The sequence below is a fragment of the Oryctolagus cuniculus genome, chromosome 10 (genome assembly GCF_964237555.1).
Source record: "Oryctolagus cuniculus chromosome 10, mOryCun1.1, whole genome shotgun sequence".
NCBI lineage: Eukaryota > Metazoa > Chordata > Mammalia > Lagomorpha > Leporidae > Oryctolagus > Oryctolagus cuniculus.
Genome location: NC_091441.1, coordinates 27,049,238 through 27,071,662, shown reverse-complemented (window position 1 = coordinate 27,071,662; position 22,425 = coordinate 27,049,238). Strand labels below are relative to the sequence as shown.

The 22,425-nt window shown below is 47.2% G+C and overlaps 1 long non-coding RNA gene across 3 annotated transcripts in view; it reads left to right on the top strand.

The window, feature by feature from the left end:
• LOC127492378 (uncharacterized) overlaps window positions 1–22,425 on the top strand; it is a 192,160-nt gene that overhangs the window by 43,916 nt on the left and 125,819 nt on the right. Inside the window, exons 2-3 of one of the 3 annotated variants that reach the window (XR_011379329.1) lie at window positions 9,078–9,119; window positions 11,276–11,404. The exons of 1 other annotated variant lie outside the window; for it this stretch is intronic. This is a non-coding gene — a long non-coding RNA (uncharacterized lncRNA). The remainder of the gene's footprint in view (window positions 1–9,077; window positions 9,120–11,275; window positions 11,405–22,425) is intronic. One more of the 3 variants, XR_011379327.1, reaches the window with a different exon arrangement.

The window sequence follows — 22,425 nt, the reverse complement described above, 5'->3', positions numbered from 1 at the left end:
GGTTCTCAGAGGGGGGAAGAAGTTTCAGAGTTCCTTCTTAAAGCCTCAGGTAGCATATGGTTATTTTTCTAAAACAACTAAAATGGGGTTTGTCTTTTGCTTTTTTGGTATTTTAAATTAGAACATTTTCAATAGTAATGGGAGGAATACAAACAAAACAGTAAGATTTGCAAAAATTTAAATGTCTGGTGAGTCTTATGTTGAAAATGTGGAAAAACAAGTAAGAATATAAATAATTTTATTATTTTTGGTTAGATGGGGTATGGAATTTGGTGAAATCCATCAAAATTGCTCATCCCTTTTGACTCAGCATTTAACTGTTAGAAATCTATCTGACAGATATAACCCCAAAACATGCTAAAAGGCTTACTTCAGTATTGTCTGTAGTGGCAAAAACTGCAAATAATTTCAATGTCTGTTAATAGGATATTGATTGGTTAGATATGAACCATCCATCCATGGAGGGCTAGGTTGTTAAAATAAACAGTTTAGAGATGCATGTGCTAGTATTGAAGATTCCCAAAATATTTCATTAAAAGCAAGAAAAGTAATTTTCTTTGTTTGTTTGTTTGTTTGTTTTTGACAGGCAGAGTAGATAGTGAGAGAGAGAGACAGAGAGAAAGGTCTTCCTTTTGCCGTTGGTTCACCCTCCAATGGCCGCCACGGCCGGTGCGCTGTGGCCGGTGCACCGCGCTGATCCAAAGCCAGGAGCCAGGTGCTTCTCCTGGTCTCCCATGGGGTGCAGGGCCCAAGTACTTGGGCCATCCTCCACTGCACTCCCGGGCCACAGCAGAGAGCTGGTCTGGAAGAGGGGCAACCGGGACAGAATCCGGTACCCCGACCGGGATTAGAACCCGGTGTGCCGGCGCCGCAAGGCAGAGGATTAGCCTGTTGAGCCACGGTGCCGTCCAAGAAAAGTAATTTTCTTAACAGTCACGGCCCCACTTACCTATTGGTAAATAAAAACCAACCCAAACTCAGTGGCTTCAAACTATAACAATCATTAATCTTGCTCACATGCCTGCTAATAGGGAGGCCTTAGTAGGGACAGCTTGTCTCTGCTACACGTGGGGTCAACTGAGACAGCCTCATGGCAGAGGTGACCTGGTGTTTGGGGCTGGACTCATCTGAAGGCTTTCTCATTCGCACAGCTGGCAGTGGATGTTGACTGTTGACTTGAATGTGACCTCATCAGGTGGCCACTTGGCTCCTTCACAGCATGGTGGCTGGATTCCAAGGTCCAGCATCTCAAGACACAGAAAGTGCAAGTGCCAGTTTCTTAAGGCCTGGGCCAAGAACTCAGCACCACATCACTTCTACCAAATCCTATTTGCACTTAGGCCAAGCGGTCCCTGAGCCCCAGTTCAGGACAAGGGATTCAGACTACCTCTTGATAGCATGAGAGTGAAAAAGTTTAGGGATTATGTATTATAATTTCCATGTTCCTATTTGTGTAAGACATTAAAAGAATACAGATATAAAATGCATATGTAAACCAGTTTTTTTTCTGAGAGGATATATTAAAAAACATTAAGGAATGGGCCGGCGCTGTGGTGTAGCGGGTAAAGCCATTGTTTGCAGTGCCAGCATCCCATATGGGTGCTGGTTCGAGTCCTGGCTGTTCTTCTTCCAATCCAGCTCTCTGCTATGGCCTGAGAAAGCAGTAGAAGATGGCCCAAATCCTTGGGCCCCTGCACCTGCATGGAAGACCCTGAAGAGGGTCCTGGCTCCTAGCTTTGGATTGGCCCAGCTCTGTCTGGCCATTGCGACCAACTGGGGATTGAACCAGTGGATGGAAGACCTCCCTCTCTCTCTCTTCATCTCCTTTCTCTGTGTAACTCTGACTTTCAAATAAATAAATCTTTAAAAAAATCACTAAAGAAGATTATCTTTTGGGGAGAGGAAATCATGAGTTGAGGGTGGGATGAGTAGGAAAAGAAGAATTTAACTTCTGATTTGACACATTATTGTACTATTTGAATCTCTGTCCCTGCAGTTATATTACTCTTATTCAAAAAGAGAAAGAAAACAACAACCAACCCAGAGTACGAGTTGTCTTTCTTGGGCTTCTGTGCCAAGTACCTTATTTTATATACACTGCGGCTCTGCGAGGTCATTAGGGAAGATGAGATCATCCTCATTTTCTGATGAAGATCAGAATCCAGGTCTCAATGTCCAGTTCAGTGTCCTTTCCCACTCACCATGTAATTAAGAAAGCCTCAGGTCTGGCACTGGGCTGTCTACTTAGAAGGACAGATTTTGGGATGGGCAGTCCTGGCAGGTACTGGGCAGAGTCCAGATTCGGTGCTTGAGGTTAAATCCAAAGCCATGTGGTGCTGAGCAACTCTCCCAGCATCCAGCAAGTTGTCTTTCTAGAGTCAAAATTGGCTGAATCCAGGACTTGGAAAGTCTCCTTACTAGTCAAACCATCACAGATACGACAAAGTGGGAAATGAATCTTATTACTCTCTAGATCAAAATCCTTCAATGCTTCCACCTTTACCTAGAGGAAAATAAGAAGTCTACCACCTATATTATGTTCCAGACACTAGATAAAATATTTTGCATGCATCAGCTCATTTGATTTTTTTTAAAGAATGTTTCCATTTTAATTTTCTTATCTGAGATAGAGAGCGAGCAAGCTCTTTTTTTTTTTTTTTTTTTTTTTTTTTTTTTTTTTTTTTTTTTTGACAGGCAGAGTGGACAGTGAGAGAGAGAGACAGAGAGAAAGGTCTTCCTTTGCCATTGGTTCACCCTCCAATGGCTGCCGCCGCCGGCGCACCGGGCTGATCCGAAGCCAGGAACCAGGTGCTTCTCCTGGTCTCCCATGGGGTGCAGGGCCCAAGCACTTGGGCCATCCTCCACTGCACTCCTGGGCCACAGCAGAGAGCTGGCCTGGAAGAGGGGCAACCGGGACAGAATCTGGTGCCCCTACCGGGACTAGAACCCGGTGTGCCGGCGCTGCAAGGCGGAGGATTAGCCTAGTGAGCCACAGCGCCAGCCTCATTTGATTCTTCCAATCGCCCTGTGATGTAGGCATTATCTTTGTGTAGTATCCCTGTTCTGAGGATGAAAAGAAACAAGGCACAGAGAAGTGAAATAAGTTTTCACAACTAGCAAGAAGAAGAGTGAGGCCTTGCACCAAGGTGGCTCACAGCAGAGCCTGTGCTGTCAATCCCTTCATTACTCTGCCTCCATCCTTGGAAACCATCTCCAAGGCCCTCAGCTGCTGACCAAGGCTACTTTGGCATGAAGATCCTGAGAAGGGAACATGGTGTGTTGGTGGACAGCCATAAGGCCCATTAGGTGAGACTGGAACCAACCAAGGTGGGGGGGCGGATTTTGTTACTTTAAGCTGTCGCCGCAGCTCACTAGGCTAATCCTCTGCCTGCGGCGCCGGCACTCCGGGTTCTAGTCCTGGTTGGGGCGCCGGATTCTGTCCTGGTTGCTCCTCTTCCAGTCTGGCTCTCTGCTGTGGCCCAGGAAGGCAGTGGAGGATGGCCCAGGTCCCTGGGCCCTGCACCCGCATGGGAGACCAGGAGTAGGCACCTGGCTCCTAGCTTTGGATCAGCGCAATGCGCTGGCTGTGGTGGCCATTTGGGGGGTGAACCAGCGGAAGGAAGACTTTTCTCTCTGTCTCTCTCTCTCACTGTCTAACTCTGCCTGTCAAAAAAAAAAAAAAAAAAAAAAAAAAAAGTAGTGGGCAGCAGGGATATCAAATAGAGTCATGCAGAGAAAACTGAAAACTTTGGAATTTAACATGGAATATAAAGCCCTTGGAGGTTTGAGAGCATATGTGATAAGACTTGATGTGTGCTTAAAAATCTCTCTGGCTTTTGTGTGGGGAATGGGGGCTGCAGAGAAATCAGGAGACCAATAGGGGACACTTGCTAGGGTACCTGAGAACTTGTGCCCTCCACCAATAGACTGTATCAGGCATCCCTGTCCCTTGTCCCATTGCCATTTCTTTCTCACCTATCCAGTTAACACTGTCATCTTCTTTTCCTTCAAGATTTATTTATTTATTTTGAAAGAGAGAGAGAGAGAGAGAGAGAGAGAGAGAGAGATCTTCCATTCGCTGATTTACTCCCTAGATGACCACAATGGCCAGCGCTGGGCCAGGCTGAAGCCTGGATCTCCCATATGGGTGCAGAGACCCGAGCACTTGGGGGATCTTCTGCTGCTTTTTCCAATCTGTTAGCAGGGAGCTGGATCAGAAATGGAGTAGCCAGGACAGGGACTGGTACCCATATGGGTGTCAAATGTAGTGGCTGTACCTTGTACATCGCAATGCTGGCCCCAACACCATCATTTTAAGGCACAGCCATGGCATCCTGTCTGAGGCTTCTCCTGACTCATCTCTGCCCATAAAACAGTCCAGCACTCTGTTGTGTCCACACAGAACCCAATTTGAATATTGTATGTTACCCCAGTGGTATTATGCAAAAACATATTTGTTCAGTTCCTGGCACAGAGCTCCTAAAACCTTCGGCATTTCCTGAGCAAGAGGAGGTCTTTGTTACTCATTACACATCTCTTTCCATCGCTCCTGGGGTTATGTTCATGAGGTGAGCTGAGGTGGACCTGGGGGGGACCCCCGGGATGGGGCTGGTGGACAGGAACACCAATGGATTAGAGGGTCAGACATTTCAGCAGAAAAACTATTGAACAATGCAGAGAATTTCTGGGTAGTGAATGCATCCAGGTGCTGAGAGGAGGACCTTCCTGGAGACGACATCAAAGCTCCCAGTGTGGCCTACCCTGTTTCATGCCTTGTCCTGTGCACATCTTCCATTTGGTTGTGCCTAAATTTTATCCTTTAGAGTAAACCCATGAATGGCTTCCTTGAATTTTATGAACTATTTCTGAAAACTATTATGACTGGGGAGGCGGTTGTGGGAACCTCCAATTTTGTAGCCAATTTGGACAGAAGTGTGGGTGACCTGGTGCCTGATACCGTGGGGCTGTGCCCTTCAACTGCGGGGTCTGACGCTAACTCCAGGTCGTTAGTCACAGAATAGAACTGAATTGTAGGCCATCTGTTTGGTGTCTGAGAATTGGTTGTTGGTGTAGAACATTCCCATACTTGGTATCAGAAGTGTTGTTAAGGAGGAAAAAAAATCTCTTCAAACCACTACATTAACTTTTATATTTCTGTTTCTCCTTTAATAGTCATGAAATCCTATGGGAAAGAGAGAGGAAAAAAAAAGACCCTCCTCATTTTGCATGGCCTCCCAGAATGTCTGATATATTTTCATGGGCCATCCATATCAGTAAATGCTTGTTGGTAACTGAAAGAGCGAATTGATTAATATCTGCAGGATATTTGGGTTGATGGATCTTGTGCTGACCACTTCAATTTCACCCCTTGTTCTTTTAGGACACAAGAGTCCTGAAATTTGGGAATGGACAATTTTCTAATCTAATGAGTTTTAGCTTGGTTATGCTATAGTCCAACATCTCATGTCTGAAGTATATATTTATCCTGCGCCATGCATTTATCTTTCCTGATGACTACTGGGATGAACTCCTTGATGAGATATTATTTTCCTTTTTTCTCCTCATATTCCCCAGCAACTGGTCTTGTTGTGGGAACAGTTTCTCTTATTGGATCTGGGTGGAGATACGCAGGACTCTGTTCATCCTGTGGCTCTTCTCAAGGTCAAAGCAATCCCATCAGGGTGCCGGCCCTGGGGCTGCTGCTGGTTTTTGCTGGGGCCAGGGCGGAGGCCTGAGCTGCCTTCTGTTGTGTTGCAGTCTTGGCAGGGGGCCAAGCCCTGAGTTGCTTTTGAACTTGGGGAGTGGCTTGGCCGAACTGGGCCTGTTCCATTCCTCGGGCAAAAGACAGGAAGGCTCTGGTCATTAGGGGAGGAAAAACTTCCTACCACCAGGCAATGAGTGAAAATCTTTGGTAAATTCTACCAGATACACAAGTCAAAAACCTGTCCTACAAAGTGCTCCTGTAACCTCAGGGGAGGCCCCTCTCATTGACTTCAAGAAAATGTCATTTCAGGATGGATGACGCCTGGTGACTTTGAAGTTAAGTCAAACTCAGAGCCTAGGATTGGCCATGGTTGCTGTCGTAAATCATTGCATCTAACTTGGACTCAGACATTCACACAAGGTATTACTTGGAGTCCCTACAGAGAACAGAGGATTTCTGGAAAGATTTCTCCAAAGGTTTTGAGTCCTGACTGACCTGATCCTTACCTTCCCTACATTTGGGCGTGGTAGGGCTTGAAGATTTTTTTTTTATTATTGTGGTAGAATGTAATACAACAAGACTTACCCTTTTAACCACTGTGAACCCAAGTGTTCAGTGCCATCAGGTACATTCATATTGCTGAGCCACCATCACCCAAATCCATCTTTTTTGTTTCCCCAAACCAAAGCCCTCTACCCATGAAACAATAGCTCACCATTCCTTCGTCTCCAGGCCCAGGCCGTGCCGTTCTGCTTCCTGTCTCTATGAGTCTGACTGTTCTGGGTGCCTCATTCAAATGGACTCATATGTATTTTTCTAGTTTAGTTAGAAACCGACCTTAGCCTTATTGTCTTCAAGGGGCCTGGATATTATTTTTGTAGCAACCACATTTCTTGAACCAAAATATACTATTTCTAACATCCTTCATGCTATTTTGCAAATCTATGGAGTGAATTTAAGTAATGATCAATATTTGAGGGATTTATAGCTGCTGTCGCTGGATTGTGGATTTTATTTTTTTAGTTTTTTTTATTTTTTATTTATTTGAACGGCAGAGTTACAGAGAGAAGAAGAAGAGAAGGAGGAGGAGGGGTGGGAAGTGGAGTAGGAGGAAGAGAGGGAGAGAGAATCATCCATCTACTGGTTCACTTCCCAAATGGCCATAATGGCCAGGGCCAGGGTTGGGCCAAGCACATCCAGGAGCCTGGTGCTCCTTCTGGGTCTCCCATGTGGCTGGCAGGGACACAAGCACTTGGGCCACCTTCTACTGCATTCCCAGGTGTGCTAGCAGGGAGCTGGATCTGAAGTGGAGCAGCTGGGTCTTGAACTAGTGTCCACAAGAAATGCCAGTGGCACAGGTGGAGGCTTAACCTGGTATACTATAAGGGTAGTCCATGATTCTTTTTCTTAAAAATTGATTATAAAATATTTTAAATTAGTTTTTAACAGATTCAAAATATTCCACAGATACAATTCTTTTTTTTTTTTTTTTTGACAGGCAGAGTGGACAGTGAGAGAGAGAGAGAAAGGTCTTCCTTTTTCTGTTGGTTCACCCCCTCAATGGCTGCTGCGGCCGGCGCACTGCACTGATCTGAAGCCAGGAGCCAGGTACTTATCCTGGTCTCCCATGCCGGTGCAGGGCCCAAGCACTTGGGCCATCCTCCATTGCACTCCCAGGCCACAGCAAAGAGCTGGACAGGAAGAGAAGCAATCGGGACAGAATCTGGCGCCCCAACCAGGATTAGAACCTGGTGTGCCAGCACCACAGGCGGAGGATTAGCCTAGTGAGCCGTGGCACCGGCTCACAGATACAATTCTAAGATTATAATGACATTCCCTTCTCTCTCCCCCTAGATTGTGGGTTCTTGCTTAGGGTTCTTCATATGCTAATAACCCCTTATACTTCACACCTTACATAGTTTATGCCAACATGCTTTTTTAAAAAAAAGATTTATTTTATTTGTTTGAAAGACAGAGTTACAGAAGGAGAGAGGGAGAGATAGAGAAGGAGGGGTCTTCCATCTGTAAGTTCATTCCACAAATGGCCACAACTGCTGTGGTTGGGTCAAGCAGAAGCCAGGAGTCAGGGACTTCATTTGGGTTTCCCATGTGGGTGCTAGGGCCCTAATGCTTGGACAATCTTTTGCTGCATTTTCAAGAGCATTAGCAGGGAGCTGGATTGGAAGCAGAGCAGCCAGGAGTTGAGCCAGCTTTGCAGGTGGCTGCTTAACCCATTACACCACAGCAATGACCTCAACGTCCCCCCTCCCGCCCCGCCCTGCTGCTTCACCAGGGTATTTAATGAAATCAAGGCATTGTTGATTTTTGAAGTTAGTGTTGTTTCTCTTTACAGACATCCTTTTCTTTCCAAGATATATGATAGAATACAAACGAAACGATATGTCTGGGATTTGTTTTCCAATAAGCTGGTGGGAGGAAGAGAGCAAGAAAAGCTTAGAAACAAGGTTGCTCAATTGTTTAAACTGGGTGATGGGTGTTTAAGGGTTAGTTATACTCTTTTTTTTAAAAGATTTATTTATTTATTTGAAAGGCAGAGTTATAGAGAAGTAGAGGCAGATGGTGTGGGGAAGGGAGGAGAAAGTCTTCCATCCGCTGGTTCACTCCCCAAATGGCCGCAATGGCTGGAGCTGTGCTGATCCGAAGGCAGAAGCCAGGAGCTTCTTCCCAGTCTCCCATGCAGGTGCAGGGGCCCAAGCACTTGGGCCATCTTCTACTGCTTTCCCAGGCCATTGCAGAGAGCTGGATTGGAAGTGGAGCAGCTGGGACTAGAACTGGTGCCTGTATGGGATGCTGGCACGGCAGGCGGCAGCTTTACCTGCTATGCCACAGCACCGGTCCCTAGTTATACTCTGTCAACCTTTATACATGCTTGAAAATCCTTCTAACATTATTTATTTATTTAGAGTAAGGGTTTGGCACAGCAGTTAAAATGCTGCTTGGGGTGCTTGCCTGGGTTTGAGTCCTAGATCTGATTCTAATTCCAGCTTCCTGCTAATGTGCTCCTTGAGAGACAGCACTTAATGGCTCAAGTGGTTGGATCCCTGTCACCCACATGGGAGAGCTGGATCGAGTTTCTGGCTCCTAGCTGTGGTTTGGTCCAGTCGGGGACACTGTGGGTCTTTGGGGAATGAGCCAGTGGATGGAAGACCTCTCTCTCTTTATTAATAAATAATAAGTAAATTAGTTACAATAAATTTGAGAAGAGAGAGAGAGAGAAAGAATCATCCACTAGTTCATTCCCGAAATGCCTACAATGGCTGGACCAGGGCCAAGTGGAAGCTGGTATTCAATCCAGTTCTTATATGTGGGTGGCAGGGTTCCAATTACTTGAGCCATTGTTTCTGCCTTCCAGGGTCTGCATTGACGGGAAGCTGGAGTCAGGAGCTGGAGCCAGGTATGAAGGTCATGTACTCGGACATGGAACCAGCATCTTGACCACTAGGCTAAATGCCCACCCCTTTATTTTTAAAATGGTGAATCTAAAACCAGTCTGATTCTGGTTTCTTGACAAGCTACTCTTCTATTTAATTCTTTGTGTTAATTTGGCTGGGACATCATGTCCAGATATTTGGTCAACTATTATTCTTGAGGTTTCCGCAGTTTTGTTTTGGGGTTAGGTTAACATTAAATCAGATTTGGAGTAAAGCAGATTACACTTCACAAGGGACGTGGGCCTCTGGCAATTGCTGCAGGCCCAAATAGAATGCAAGGAGCAGGCAGAAATTCTGCTGGCACAACCGCCATTTGTGCCACAATCTTTTTTTTTTTTTTCTTGAAGATTTATATATTTATTGGAAAGTCAGAGTTAACAGAGAGAGAGGGAGAGCCACAGAGAGAGGTTTTTCATCAGCTAGTTCACTCTCCAGATGGCTGCAATGACTTGAGCTGGGCCAGGCTGAAGCCAGGAGCCAGGAACTTTTTTTTTGTTCAAAGATTTATTTAGGAGCTAGCGCTGTGGCACAGTGGATTAAAGCCCTGGCCTGAAGCGCTGGCATCCCATATGGGCACCAGTTCAAGACCTGGCTGCTCCACTTCCCATCCAGCTCTCTTCTATGGCCTGGGACAGCAGTAGAAGATGGCCCAAGTCCTTGGGCCCCTGTACCCACGTGGGAGACCTGGAAGAAGCTCCTGGCTTTGGATCAGCGCAGTTCCGGCCATTGCAGCCAATTGGGGAGTGAACCATCGGATGGAAGACCTCTCTCTCTGCCTCTCCTCTCTCTGTGTAACTCTGACTTTCAAGTAAAATAAATAAATCTTTTTAAAAAAGATGTCTTCCATCTTCTGGTTTACTCCCCAAAAGGCCAGCAACAGCCAGAGCTGAGCTGATCCAAAGCCAGGAGCCAGGAGCTTCCTCCAGGTCTCCACATGGGTGCAGGGGCCCAAGCACCTGGGCCATCTTCCACTGCTTTCCCAGGCCATAGCAGAGAGCTGGATTGGAAGTAGAGCAGCCAGGACTTGACCTGGTGCCATTATGGGATGTAGGTGGCACAAGCAGAGGCTCAACCTGTTATGCCACAGTGCCAGCCCAACCAGGAACTTCTTTCAGGTCTCCCACTTGGGTGCATGGACCCAAACCCTTGGACCACCCTCTGATGCTTTTCCCAGGCCATTAGCAGGGAGCTGGATTGGCAGTGGAGCAGCCAGGACATGAACTGGTGCCCATATGGGATTCTGCTGCAGCTTTACCTGCTAAGTCACAAGGCCAGCTCCTGTACTAAAATATTTTTTTAATTTTATTTATTTATTTGAGAGGTAGAGTTATAGACAGTGAGAGGGAAAGAGACAGAGAGAAAGGTCTTCCTTCTGTTGGTTCACTCCCCAAATGGCCGCAACGGCCAGAACTGGAAGCCAGGAGCCAGGTGCTTCTTCCCAGTCTCCCACGCGGGTGCAGGGGCCCAAGGACTTGGGCCATCTTCTACTGCTTTCCCAGGCCACAACAGAGAGTGGGATTGGAAGAGGAGCAGCCGGGACTCGAACCAGTGCCCATATGGGATGCTGGTGCCGCAGGCGGAGGATTAACCTACCGTGCTATGGTGCCAGCCCCCCTAAAATCTTTTAAGAGTAAAGTGCCACATGGACACTGTGGAACAGCTGAAATTCCTAAGCTCCTGAGAGAGGCAACATAATAAGTGTGATAAGGAAGGGGCACTTGCCATGGAGGAAGAGGATGATATTTTGGTTCTATGAGCTGTGGGGGGCAATGGTGTTTTAGGAATGGGCTTCAGGACTTCTGGAGTTTTGCAGAAACTGTGTGTATGTTTCTAGGATAAGAGCGCAAGATTTCCATTAAATTCCCAGGAGGCTCATGATCTCCCTAAAATGTTACAAGTCTTGTTGAAAAGGCATATTCTGTTGTTTTGAATGGAAAATGGTAGAATTGAAACAGATAGGAAAGAGATCAGATAAAACAAAGAAAACAGAAAAAAGAGGGAAAATTCTATTTGCTGTAGGGTTTTGGAGGACGTAGGTAGAAAAAGGTTCAGATATGCAGGTGCAGTGAAAATACTTGGCAGCTCAGGTTTATTGCGTCTGAATTCTTGTTCTACCCAGGACATTGGTTGCACCAGGCTGAACTGAAGAGAGAAGCGGTGAATTTCCTTGCTCCCAACCTGTGATCCGCCTATTCAACTACAGGTCTCTGTGGGTGCTGGTGCCTGTGCCTCCATAAAGTTGCATTAGGTAATTGGTCTCATTGTCACCTGCTGTGAATGTGTTGGGCTTCCTTGGTCTAAATCATGTTATCGCCTGTGGGGAGCAACTCGGACTAGACTAAGTTACTGGAATTAAGACTTATTCTATGCATCTGCTCTCCCACAATATGGCGCTGAGAAGGGAGAAACAGCTTCTACACAGCTGCCTCCAGTTCAACCAATAAACTGTAGGACCTGCTCCTGATTGGAGGAGAGCAGCGTACTCGGCGTGTGGGTAGCAGAGTTGGGATTGGCAGAAGAGGACTATAAAGGAGGAGAGAGACAACATGCACCAGGAACATCTAAGGGGAACATCTAAAAGGAACACCTGTGCAGCCCCCGAGAGAGCCGGCCGGCGGTGTGCCGCTCCCCCGCGGAAGTGGGGAAAGTGGCAGGGGGAACCGCCCTTCCACGGAGGTGGAAGGGTCGGTAGCCAACCCGGGAAGAACCAGCAGCAAACCCGGGGAGGGCCGAGCAGACAAAAGAACAGCGCAGGGTCCTGTGTCGTTCCTCCACGAAGAGGGGGAGCGACAATCGCCTTCAGTGTGGGAGCCCATGCTTAGTTTTTCCTTTTATCAGATCAGTGATTTTATACCAAACCCACAGCCTCAAAGCTGCCCAGGAGGCAGTCACATCACACCCCTCTAGGGGGCACTGTCCACTTTCTGCCTCTGTAAGAAGCCCCTCTGGAGTTGGGCAGAGTAGCAGCCTTACGAAGGATCAAGGCTTTCTTGTGAGTACAAAAGCCACAGAGCTTCTCCATCACCATTGTTCTCAGGGCCAGTCTGTCAGATATGTGCTTAGGGTGGGAGTAGAACCCTTGCCTTTGTTCCAAATTAGCAAGGTGATTCTTGGTATTTGGGAAATGTAGTGATTGGCAAACGAGGGAACCCATGGAGACTGATATTATCAAGAAGCTTTGAAGGCAATAATAACCAACTTCCTGCTGTTAACCTCCAGCCTGCAAGCTGACACCAATTATTGCTTCCTACCTGGGATGCTCTTCACTCTGCCTGCTTAATTACTCTAGATCCTCAAAATCCCAGCTCAAGTCCCACTTCGTCCAGGAAGTCTTCTTTGACCACTTGTGCCTGGTCACTGCTTCCTCTTCTGAATTTGGTAACGCTCAGAGTCTGTGCTTCACTATTACCATTTACCTTGTATTCATTGCTAGTTTCCTTTTTATATATGTGTGGTGGGACAATATAGTTTAAAAAAAAAAAAAACCTTGTTATTATTTATGTGAGTGGCAGGCAGACAGAGAGAGGGGCACACACAGAGAGAAAGATCTTTCATTCATTGGTTAATTCTCCAGATCTCCACAGTGGTCACAGCTGGGTTGTGGCCAAAGCTGGGAGCCAGGAACTCAATCCCAGTCTCCTGTGTGGGTGGCAGGGACCCAACCACTTGAGCCATCACCATTGCTTCCCAGGGTGTGCATTAGCAGGAAGCTGAAATTGGGAGTACAGCCAGGATTTTGTTGGGTTTTATGAGTACTTAAAGATTTTGTCTTGCTTTACCATAAAATATATATGAGTATAATACTTGAATAATAAAAACTTAAAAAGAATAAAGAGTGTTAGGAAGCTCTGCCTCTGATTCCTCTTTTTCTGCCCATTAACACATAGTTAGTAATTCCTGATTCCAGGGCTAAGTGGCCCACGACAAGAGTCTGGTGTAGGAGTCATTACTTCTGACCATGGCCTCTGGCAATGTCATGAGCTGGTGGTCTTTGAGGAGGTGGCTTCTGTAGAGGGGTGGGTGGAAAACCATGCCATCCCAAGGGAGCAGCATGGGAGAGAACGGGGCATGGATGATGTGTCAACTGTAGGCCCCCTTGGGTGAAGGTGCTGAGCGCAGGGTGCCTGGGTGTTTTGTGGGGGAAGGAGGTTCAGCAGATACTCACCATTGCCTTCCATCTGGACGTAGGGCACCTTTATTCACTCTTTCCCCCTCGCCATCTGAAAGTCTCCTGTCTATGAATGGAACTTCCAGTTCATATGGGGCAGAGACACCTCTCGTGAAATTCTGTCAACAAACTTCCCAGCACTGAGCAGAGAGGAGATGCCCAGAGGATGCCTGCTGGTGAGAATTGGCCAGGCTTGAGTTGACATGGGAGGGTTGCGGATTGTACTACTCCAGAATGTGCCACTTTAGACTTAGGATTATTTTGAGCTGAAGGTAACTGAGAAACAGATACAAGAAAAATTCTGTCCCACTCCATTTGCTTAAAAGGAGGACATAAATTTGTCAAGGGGTCTTTCTTCTTCTTCCTATCAGGTAAGACAGAAATTAATCACTAGACCTGGGTCAGTCCAGATGGTACCAGAGGGAGGGGCACACACAGATGTATATAGTTGCCAGTCCAGATGGCACTATATAACAAACCTTACTAACAACCTTTATCTTCCATTAATGAGCTCTTGGGAGCTCTGCTCTGGTTTTTCTCTATATTTGCCCTCCCACAAGTTGCTGTCCCTAGAAGCTCCAAGTCCTTTTCCTTTGTCTTGCTACTTCTCTAAAAGATTTTTGCTCTTTTGTTGAGCTCTTCTATAAACCCAAGGTCTAACTACCCCTTGATTTACTCATTACTGGGTACTGCCATGTGTATGTAGTACATACACTCCATTCTTCTCCTGTTAATCTGCCTTTTGTTAGTGTAATTTACAGGGTCCTAGTGGAGAACTCAACTGGGTAGAGGAAAAAGGCTCTTTTCCCTCCCCTATGACGTGAATTCTATTAGGTAGCTTCTAGGGAAGTGCAACCCCCTTCTGTGTTATGAATCTATAGGGAGCATTCAAGTCGGCTGTTCCTAATAGAGGTGTGAGGGGCCTTATGAAGAATTTGATCCACATAATAGCTAAATTTGGTTAAGAGTACTTCTATTTTGTTAAAAATTATTTATTTGAAAGACAGAGTTACATATAGAAAGGAGAAACAGAGAACCATTCATTGGTTCCCTCCCCAAATGGCCGCAACAGTTGGGCTGGGCCAGGCCAAAGCCAGGAGCCAGAAACTCCATCCAGGTCTCTCATGGGGGTGGCAGGGGCCCAAGCACTTGGGCTATCTGCTGCTGTTTTCCCAGGTGCATTAACAGGGAGCTGGATCTGAAGTGGAGCAGGTAGGACTTGAACTGGTTCTTATAGGATGCTGGTATCACAATGGCTGCCCCTAGTAATTTCCTTTTTTTTTTTTTTTTTTTTTTGACAGGCAGAGTTAGACAGTGAGAGAAAGAGACAGAAAGAAAGGTCTTTCTCCCGTTGGTTCACCCCCCAAATGGCGCTATGGCCGGCGCGCTGCGCGGTCCGAAGCCAGGAGCCAGGTGCTTCCTCCTGGTCTCCCATGCAGGTACAGGGCCCAAGCACTTGGGCCATCCTCCACTGCCTTCCCAGGCCACAGCAGAGAGCTGGACTGGAAGAGGAGCAACTGGGACAGAATCCGGCCCCCAACTGGGACTAGACCCCCCGGGGTACTAGTGCTGCAGGCGGAGGATTAGCCAAGTGAGCTGTGGCTCCGGCCTAGTAATTTCCTTTTGATTAATCAGAATAGGTTCAGGGATATCTGTATGACCATGGGCTTGCTCTTTGACATGCTTCCTGTTTGGGATGTGCCCAGCCTGCTGAGAGTTAGATGTTGTTTGACTTAGGATGAGGCTAGGACCCAATAAACCCATTGCCAGTTGGAAACATTGTTAAGTGGGACATGCACTGAATTCATCTAACCTACCACCAATGTAGCTAAGCAAGACAGGACACGGCAGGGGGTTGACTGGTTGGCCGCTTCCCTTCATGACCGCGGGGCCTGCTGGGAACCGCGCCCATTGCTGCTACCCATCGTTGTAGGAGAGGAACAGGCTGCATAGCTCAGGGGAAAGAGCAAAGTTCAAAATCCAGGGAATGGTTCCTGCTGAACACCTCTCATTCCCGCACCGTCATGGAGTTGAAAAATCGTGAGTAGAGCCAGTGTAACGTGGCACCGTGTGTCTAACCTGCTGCTGTTGTGAGCAGAGTGACCTTGTTCCTGAGGAGCTCTTTGTGGTCACTCACACGCTTCTCGGGTGTTCCTGTAGATGCCGAGCCAGCGACAGAGAAAGCGGCCGTGCTCCTTGGGGTCTTGCTGAAATCTGATGTGTCCTTGTGATTCATTAAGGGCCCCTGCCCTGACTCTGAGCCCCTGTCGTGTGACGGGGCCATGCTGTGAGTGGGCGTGAGGTGCCTGAGACGGGACAGCAGGAGGCAGCTTTGGGCAACACCTTCTCCCCCGTTAGAGAGGAGATGTGAAGAATGCTGGGAGTCGGTGGGCTGCAGAGGGGAGGCCCCGGAGGGGAGGTTGGGTCTGGAGGGGCTTCTCAGCTCCCCACCATCACCCTGTGGCAGCTCAGGGCGGCTCTTGATGGTCCCTGCTGCAAGGGGAGACTCAGAGGGTCTCTTTTCACAGCTCGTGACAACCTCCTTGGGTAGGGACGGCGTCCCAGGGACTTGGAAGGAATCGCTGAGCATAGAGACTGTCATGATGGGCCGTGCATCCCAGGGTCCCAGGGAGAAGGTGGCAGTCCTCACCCTATTCCCCATAGGCAGATCCTGGACCTTCTCTCCAGTTTCCCTGGAGGGAAAAGCCTATTGCATAGAAGAGGCACTTGGCTGCTCCTTCGTCCTGTCCTGGTGTCCGGAAGGTCCTAGACGCACTGGTGAGAACCTTGAGACGTTTGTTCTTTTCCTGACATTAGAAGAGCCTGCCTGAAACTCACCAAATGGCAACTTCCGAACAAGCGTGTTTGCCTTTGATTGGCAGGTGGATAAAACCCTATGAGCAAAACTGTGTTCACCTGCTATCCCACGTACAATGCAATTCAAGGCTGATCTTAGCTGCACCCCAGTCCCAACCCTGCTTTCAATCTGCAGAATGGTTGTTGAGCTCCTCCTGGGCTGGGCTTGGGGCCAGGGCCAAGGAGCCCAGCTTCAGGGAGTTTGTGATCTTGTAACTGGCAGCACTTGTCTGTGCCCTGAAGCAATCCGGAAATGTCAGCTCCAACACCTTGCTTATCCCAGGGGTCATCTGGCACGTCAGCTGATGCAGAAGGAAAAGAATTGAGTTTGCTGTTGGCTGTCATTCCTTTACGGTCCCCTCTCCCTTTCTCTCTCTTTCTCCCCTCCCTCCTTCTTCCTCTCCCTCTCCCTCTCTTGCACACACACCCCACACTCCCACCTGGCACCCCTTCTTTGCGCCTAGGCATATACTTAACATCCTCACACACAGGCGGTGTGATCCGATGGAGTTGAACCAAGCCTGCTGCGGGACTTCGGTTCTAGCTCCTCCCAGCCTCTGTTGCTTTTCTTGATAGGACTTTAGTGAGGTCTAAAAGAAATGAGCTCAGATACACAGTGTGCTGCTAAACGAGGACATCCTGAGAAAAGGGCTTGTTCTGTTCTTCCATCTCTTGCTCCAAAAGGCATAGTCGACCTGTGGAGGATTATTTCTCAAATGTGTACAGAGCCTCCTGATCAGGATTTGCCATCCTCATTTAAGGCAGAGATACACAGCTGCCTGCTCTCCCTACAGCTCAGGTGGAAAACACTCGGGACCCTTTGACTGCTGACTCCTCCTCCCACACTTGTATTCCTGACAGCCGTGGAGCAGGTACTTTGAGAGTGATAGATGGGGCTGTGATAGTGACTCATTAAAAACCCCAATTCCTGAATGCCAATGGCTGTTTCTAGGTCTCCACATGTGTAGTCCTGGAAAGTAAAACGCAAGTGTGTCTCTACTCCCTCCCAATGGACTTAGGGCCCGTGGGGCTCCCTCCTGTCTCCCCTGCATTAGCAAGGATGCTTTCAGCTTGTGAGTAATGGAAAACAGAATGAGAAGCGACATGAACCGTAAGAACTTCTATTATCTTATTTAGAAGTGACGTAGCGGCCAGCGTTTCCGGGTTGATGCAGTGGCTCCTCCGTGACATTAGGACCCAGGTGCATCCTGCTTGTTTGCTTTGCCATCTTCTTCATTTTCGTGATGTCTTGTCTTCAGGTCATGAGTGGACCACGGCAGGCCCTGGTACTGCATGCTGCCATTGCGTCATCAAGAGAAGAATAATATATTATTTGGGAGGGAAATCTTTCCCAGAAATTGCTCAGCAGACTTCCCCACCGGTGCAAAGGGCCCACAGGACAGGGTTAGGTCATATGCTCATTTTGCAGCTGCAAGGGAAGCTGGAAAGTACATGAGTGGCCTTTTCACCGCTGTAGTGGGCTCTTTCAGCAAAGGGTCACGGGGATGGCTGTTGGGTAGGCAACGGTGAACACCTGCCATAGCGCCCTGGTTCTGCAAACGTCTGATCAAGATCCTTGGCACAAACAAGTCCTGCTTGTCCAATCTCAGCGTGTTTCAGCTTTCATTTGGAAGCTGTGGTTGGAATGTGGAGGCTCCTGGTTCTAGTTCATGGTACACCCTCTCCTGCCATCATCTCATCGTTTTGCCACCTTCTGCTTTTTAGTGAATCAGGATAGAGCCTGAATCCCTGGTGTTAGTCCGTCAGATTAGTGACCTCAGAAGCTGTCTCACCCTTTCCACTGTGTCCTTGAAAATCTGTCTTCCTGCTGCACCTGTGTCCAAGCAGCTCCAGCCTCATCGACAGAGCACAAGTCCTGTCTTCAGGCAGGTGCACTGCTAAGACCAGGACGACTATTTTGGGTACCTTCGTAGGGTCTGATGGTGTTTTGTCTGGTGTCTTTCTTTTGTCCCTTACTTATGAGTCTGAGAGACCACAGTTTCTGAGGGCGACTGTAGCTCTGGGGTGTATACCTACACCGCCCTCTTCCCACCCCGCCATCATTCTCCTTCCAGTGGACTGGTTTCCAGGAAGGCTGTGTGTACCTGTCCACGTTGTGTCTCTGACTCGTCGGCTGTAATGACTGCTGACAGTGTAAAACAGAAAGCTGACTGTGTTGAACCAAGGAAAGGTTTTACTTTTCTCATGTAAAAAGAAGTTTGGAGCCAGGCAATCTGGTACTGATGTAAGTATCCACAATGCTGTCAAGCACTCAGCCTTTATCTTTCTTCCTGCTTTGCCACCTGTGGTCTGTGGCTTTTGTCTTCAGGATTGTATGATCACTGTTTCAGCTATACCAATTACAGGTTGTTCCAGGTGGGAAGAAAGGGACTATCAGCAGTAAAAAGGCTAAGACAGACTCTCTCCTCCTCTCTCTCCTCTCTCTCTCTTTCTCTCTCTTAAGAACAACTTTTTTCCCTAGAAGCTTCATGCTGCAAGTGTCTGCTTTTATCTTATTGACCAGTGCCTGCACCTTGTGCAATAAATTGATGTTCTCTTAGTTGGGAAGAGGACAGAATGGATACCGTGTAGGTAGTCAACAGTGGCTGCCATGGGAACCCATCCCTTCAGGCCAGGTGTGGTCTGGGGCAAGGGCAGTGTACCTGAGAGTCATGGGAACTTCCCATTGTTCACATTCCCACAAGACACTCCATCTTTGTTCATACAGGATACCTTGTAAGCCTCCTAAATTCTCCAGAGTCCTGACACACATTTGCATAGGGGAATTTCTGAAGGGTCCATAGCTTTCTAAGGATAGGCATTGACCTGTGCCATCTGTCTCCCTCTCTCCCCCAAGCCTCCCCCGCCCCCACTCTGTTCCTCCCTCTCTCTATTCCTTCCTATCTTAAATACTTCTTCAATTCCTGTTTGTGTCAGACAATGTGCTGTGCACTTAGGGATGTGGACAGGCTCTGCTGACCAAACGCTAAGTTCGGCCACTGGATTCCAGCTAAGAATTCTCATTCTGGTGAGCCTGCTACTGCTTGAAAGCAGCCGGGCAAGGGATGTGTGATTGTGGCTTGCAAAGTGTTGAAGGGATTTCTGCAAAACAAAATATTCTGCCCTCCTGTGAAAGGTTAGTCAGAGAGGAAGACATAGGCCCTGGCTCTCCCTGGAGGACTGAAGCCATGCCATCCTCAGCTGTGGACTGTGCACACATGCATGGGAAGTTTGTTTTCCCTGTTCCAGATGGCTGGACAAGTTAAATCAACTTGACACAGCATGGCACAGGACTGCCCCGGCTCCTACCCCCATCAGTCAGGAATCTCGCTGGTGATAGACACAGGGAGTTCACCGGATGCAGAGGCCAGGCCTAAAGAGGTCTATGGCGGCATGGTCATTTGTCTCTGTCTGTGTCTCAGCTCTTTTTCCAAAAGCACTTGACCTGTGGATGAGAGAAATGTGCATGCACACGAAAAGGAGAAGGTATCTGCTGGAGAAGTGCTGAATTAGCCAGGAAGAACTTTTACCATTTTCTATTATTAATAACCACTTACATTTGTCTAGCAATTTATACCTTTCCCAATGATAATATACTTGACCTCATATGACATCTACAAGAACACCAGTATAAATTCTGTTTCATATGATATATTTAAATATGTACAATTCCTTGACCACCTAACAAAGCCAATAAAATGTGTGCAAACACTGAATGTTAATAACTTGGGGACACTCAACCTCAAAGGCTAAATGCTTGACTTTCTTCTTTTCCTTGCTCCATGTCCTGTTTCTGAACATGTGTTCTTGTCCTCCTAATTCTTTTCTGACCTTTACAGATTTGTTACCCCAGAGTGTCTGTATCTGCAATAATATATCTTTGACGTTCCACTCTAACTCATTTTATTGTTTTTGCTGTTTGAGTTCTTAAAGACAATTTCATGGAACTATAATTGGCATATAGTAAGCTGCACGTATTTCAAAGTGCTGACTTGCTAGGAATTGACAAATGTCCAAGTCCTTAAACCATCACCACAGTGAAGAGTGAACACATTCATTTATTTCAAGTGCTTTCAGTTCGTCTTTATTGTTTGCAATCAAAAGAAATGTAACTACGATAGCATTTTGTTGCTGTTTTCTGGTAGTTGAATTCATTTGTGGAGAGAGCCCTTTCTGGTGCTATACCTTGGATTCTCAGTTCATACCTGGCCATGGCTTTAACAACTGGGATCCATGGTTTCGGTCTCACTGGCTCCTGTTTTTCTTGCAGCAGGTTTTGTCCCTCTCACTGGGGGGCAGGGGTTTGAAGCAGCACAGTTTACATTTGGAAGACCTGAGGCCATACCCCTGCTGGATTCTTTTCAGACTTTGGCACTAGTAAGAATCTGGATGCAGGGCTCACCAAGCTGTTTAGGATCACCTGAGAGGCTCCTTATGTCACAGATGTTGAAGTAGAAGTTGATATAGACACCGAGTCAGGATGCATGTGATAATCTGAAGCAAGTCACCCCACGGACAGTTTCCAAAGAAAATGTCCCCAGGTTGGCTCGAGGTCCTTGAACGCCTTACCTACTTAAAGATGAGAAAGACCCAAGAGAGGAGGCAGAGACAGAGAATGTGGGAAGGAATTATTTTCTTGGGAAGGAACCATTGCTGTGGTGTAAGTCCTTCCCTCTACCCCGTAGTCCAGTGGGAGCAGGTGATTCTAAGGGGTTCATTCCTAGAGCTTGTTGCTGGCTTTGGGAAGAGCTGACTCGGGGGTTTCTAACTATTTCATGTCTGAGAAAGCTAGAGGCCTGGGACAGTGGGATAGGGGATGGCTAGCACTCCAGGGACTTGTGGGGCTAAGGTTGTACAGTGAACCCTCTGTGATCACCTGTTCTGCAATCTTGAGTTCAATCAACCTTGACTGAAAACATTTGGAAAAAAGTATGCCTGAACTGAACATGAACAGACCTTTTCCTGTCATTATTCCCTAAGCAATATAATAACTACTTATATTGCATTTCCATTGTGTTAAGCATCACATTATGAAATAGAGATGATTTAAAGTCAGAGGAGATGGGAGTGGTACTATGCACGAGGTAAGGGTCTTGAGCATCCATGATTTTGGTATTTGTGGGATATCCTGGAACCAATCCCCCATAGATACTGAGGGATGACACATTATAGCTTCCTAATCAGCCTCATTGGGCAGAAATGGACTGGAGCCTTTTGGCAACCTGCTTGCCCCTAGAGAAGGTAAGGAGAGAGCCAGCAAGGCCTTGGCAGTCTATGTGGAAGGCACTGCAGAGGCCCATGGGTGACAGGGAACAGTCTCCTTAGAAGTAGAAGGCAGGGCTCCTGTGATGGGAGTGTGGCCAGACAGGTTGGGCAGAATGGCCTCCAGTAAGCCCAAAAAAGCACTCGTGTGGGAAGAAGTCACTCAAATGGTCTCCAAGGGCCCTGAGAGCTAAAGCTAACAGACGTGAAGAACTTCTTTGTCCTTCCTGGCTCCATCCATCTTCACTCCCCAAATGCCAGCTAGCCCACAATGGTGTCAGGCCACCTCCACGTTGGTTGGTAGGATCGGGGAGATGTCTCCTCTTTGAAAACTACCTCACAGTTTCTGAACTGGGAGATGCTGCCTGCAAGTGAACATTCATTCATTCATTTCAAAGGTAGAGCAATGGAGTTACACACAAACACAGATCTTCCAACTGCTGGCTCACTCCCCAGATGCCTACAGCAGCTGGATTTGGGCAAGACAGGAGCAAGGAAGTCCATCTGGGCTGCACTACAATGCCCACTCCTATGTTGACATTTTAAAGGGAAACTGAAAGAAAAAATAAAAGTGTTTTAATTATGCTTGTTTATCCTACACATGACTTGAGCTGTAAATACCATGCACATATTAGTTACTCTTCCGTATGTATTTTACCCACCATCTCTTCTCTCCTTGCACACTATGGCTCTGACTCTCAACCTTAAGCTGAACCTGCTTGCTTGGGATGATTGTTAGAGCTAAGATCATGGGCCCTACCCCCAGCCATTTGGATCTGGTAGATTTGGGGTACAAGGTCAAGAATTTGCATTTCTACTCTGCATAGTAAAATGTTAAAAATTTATATAAAGGGAAAAAATTCCATGTGTTTAACACATACAGTTTAAAGAACATAATGAAAATTCCTCCCCTAACTTCCCTCCCTCACCCCATTCTCCCTTTTCCTTTTCTCATTATTCTTTTAATTTTTGCGATGACATAT